This window comes from Myotis brandtii, unplaced genomic scaffold, assembly GCF_000412655.1.
Source record: "Myotis brandtii unplaced genomic scaffold, ASM41265v1 scaffold4774, whole genome shotgun sequence".
Taxonomy (NCBI): Eukaryota; Metazoa; Chordata; class Mammalia; order Chiroptera; family Vespertilionidae; genus Myotis; species Myotis brandtii.
Window position 1 is genome coordinate 54,227 of NW_005368241.1, and position 2,955 is coordinate 57,181.

Sequence of the window (2,955 nt, forward strand, 5' to 3'; positions counted from 1 at the left end):
GCCGCCTGCTCAGTCCTGCCTTTTTCCTGGCCTCCGTGGTCCTGGGATGTGTTTTCAGCGGGACGGGCGGCTGTGCTTCTCCGTGGGTTGCCTCCCTCAGGCTGTGTCCCTCTGGGCTGTCACTGTTACTGCAGCGCACCGCCCCCTGCTCCGCGTCAGTCCTTCCTCTCCGGTGAACACTTGCCTGCGTTCTGTTCCCACAGTGAAGTCTGCTGAGCCACGCGCTGTCCCAGACCGTCCAGCTGTGGTCTCTTGCCCAGGAAGCAGCTGCGCTGTGTGCTCCGCCCACCCCCACGCTTCCCCTGCCTCTCGCTGTTGTCTTTGCCTTCGACGCGGCCCTGCCCGGCCCTGCCCGGAGCGCAGTGGTCTTCTGTCTCCTGACAGTGACCTCGCCCCCGCGTGGCGTGTCGTGTCGCCCCTCCCCCACCCTGTTGGTGCCTGCCCGGCCCTGCCCGGAGCGCAGTGGTCTTCTGTCTCCTGACAGTGACCTCTCCCCCGCGCGGTGTCGTGTCGCCCCTCCCCCACCCTGTTGGTGCTGAAGGCCAGGTGGCGGGTCCGAGGGGGGCCCACAGAGGCCGGTTCCCGCTCCGGGAGCCACCTGGACAGGGAGAGAGGCTTTGAAAACCTTTGCCTGCTTTTGGATTTTATGATACATTTTTACAAAGTGTGTGTTCCCTTTGTGCTTTAGTTCTGGGCCACGTTTTTAGCTTTATTTACCCTCCTGGGTGTGGTAAGGAGTGCCTGAGCGGTGCCCATGGGGTGCTGCCCGCGGCCTCAGCGCAGAGGCCTTGGTTTGTGGGCGGGGCTGTGGGTCTGTCTGCCCGGCAGCTCTCTCCAGCTCACACACACACACTCCGAGGCGGGTCTGACAGTGGCTGCCTCTGCCTTTCTCGTGATATTTGATATTCAGCATTTTAAAGAGGAAACGATGTCAGGGTAGAAATGTGTCCAGGTCATTTCCAGTGTGAGCACCACCAGGTCAGAGGGTGCAGCTCCTGCTGCTTCGGTGTGTGTGTGTCCCCCGAGAAATGACGGGAGCCGCTAGGACAGGACCCGCGTCCTGCGAAACCTCTCCTGCTCCTGCAGCCCCGGCACCTCCTGCGGCGGCTCTGAACCCGCGAACCGGATTCCCAGTGGAACGGGCTTGGGTGCTACTCCTCGCGGTCGGTTCTGTCCTTCGTTCCTAGTTGGCAAAGTAAGTGTTTGCCAAGCGCTGCCACGTGTTCCTAAGGGACCGGTGTGACCATGCGGTGGGTCCTGCTGTAGACCCTCTTCCCGTGGGTGGGCGAGGGGCCGACACAGCCCTCCCTCCACGTACGTTTGCTCTTAGATTTCTGTGCGTCCTTCCCACTGCTCTGGCCTGTGGCATCCTGTCGTGTTAGTGCACAGGTAGGAAAGCCAGGTAGCGTACGGATATTGAAGGACTTCACAGGCGCAATTCGTGAATTAAATGAGGTTAGTAAGATTCCAGAGGGAAATTGCAAAGCCGATAGTTTCTTTTATACACTCACAGGTTCCAAATTGCTGTGAGGAAGGCGAGGGAGGGTGTGCGGGAGCCCACCAGGTGCTGGTGCTCCCAGCCGCCCAGCCTCCTGCTCGCCCGGCCGCCTGGCTTTTCCCGTTCTCGCTCCGCTTCCTTCCCAGTGCCCTTAGTGTGTGCGTGAAGTCCGTTCCCTTTCAGGCCCCGTCCCGCCTCTTCCTCGGCTCCTGGAGGCTGAGAGGCTCGAAGAGGTCAGGCAGCTTCCCGGGTTCCTGTTGTGAGGGTGCCGCAGGCTAGAGGCCGCGCATGGACTGTGCCCAGCAGGCTCTGCTGCTGCTGTGGCAGCTCCTGTGGACGGTCCCCCCCAACCGTCCCCAGCACCCCAGCCTGCCGTGGGCCTCTGAGCACTTCCCTGGACACGGATCCACTTCCATGCAGCTGCTCACACACGGCTGTTTCCCGTGGTGTCACGGCGGGGCCTGGCCGCGGCGTGCTGTGCGGCGGCTTCCTCGGGAGCCTGCAGGAGGGGCCTTGGTGCCGTGGCCGTTGCTCCGCACACGGGGTCCTCCATGGAGGCTGTGCCAGGGAATCCCGTTCTTGCCCCGGGACCTGTGGGCACTTTGGAGAGAGCAACGTTTGTTTCATTTCCTCAATAAATTCACATTCGGGAGAAAAATGTGTCTTAGATTCTCCTTGACTCCTTCAGGGCGTCCACTTAGAAAGCAGTTTGCCGGTTCCATTCCGGTCAGGCACATCCAGTTTCTATCCCCGTCGGGGCATGTACAGAAGGCAACCAAGATACCCTTCTCTCTCTCCCTCCCACCCTCCCTCCCTTCCTTTCTCTCCGCTCCTTCTCCCTTCCTTTCTCTGAGCATGTCATTGGGGGAGGATTCAATAAATGAAAATGTACACACATGCAGATGTATGCCTAGTGCTTGTCAGTGGCTGTTAAAGTCTCAGGTCTCTGAGCTGTGTCTGAAAACAACACACTGTTTGCCCTCCGCGGGTTTTATCTTATACCACGTTCGCTCTGTCCTCTGGTAGGAGATGGGAGAGATTCAGAAATAGGGCTTCCCCTGTACATTTCATCGCTGTAAACCTGCGCTTCCCGACCGCTTCCCTTCCTGCTTGCCTCAGGGCCGTGTCCTCTGGCTGCTGGCAGGTGTCCTAGATGCTTCGCTCCTTCCCCTGGGCTGGGAGGATGAGGACCAGACGGAGGGCCAGGAGTCTGGACTCTGGGGCTGCCGTGTCCAGAGATTCGGGCGTTAGCATCACTCCTTCCCGAGAGCCGCGATGTCCTGTTTCCCACCCCGAACCGTCCGCCTCTGTCTCCAGGTGACCCTGCGGGCCCAGTGCCCACCTGCCCCTCGCAGATGCCTTTTGGTGACATTTCTGACAGGCGGCCCTGGCACCTCAAGCTTCCTTCCCAGGTCGTCATCCACACAGTCCCGGCCCCTAAGGAAGGCGGCGGTCTC

General features: G+C 60.5%; 1 long non-coding RNA gene across 1 annotated transcript in view; it reads left to right on the top strand.

Moving 5' to 3' along the window:
• Window positions 1-2,955, top strand: part of LOC106727762 — a 21,465-nt gene that overhangs the window by 16,009 nt on the left and 2,501 nt on the right. The window lies entirely within an intron of this gene.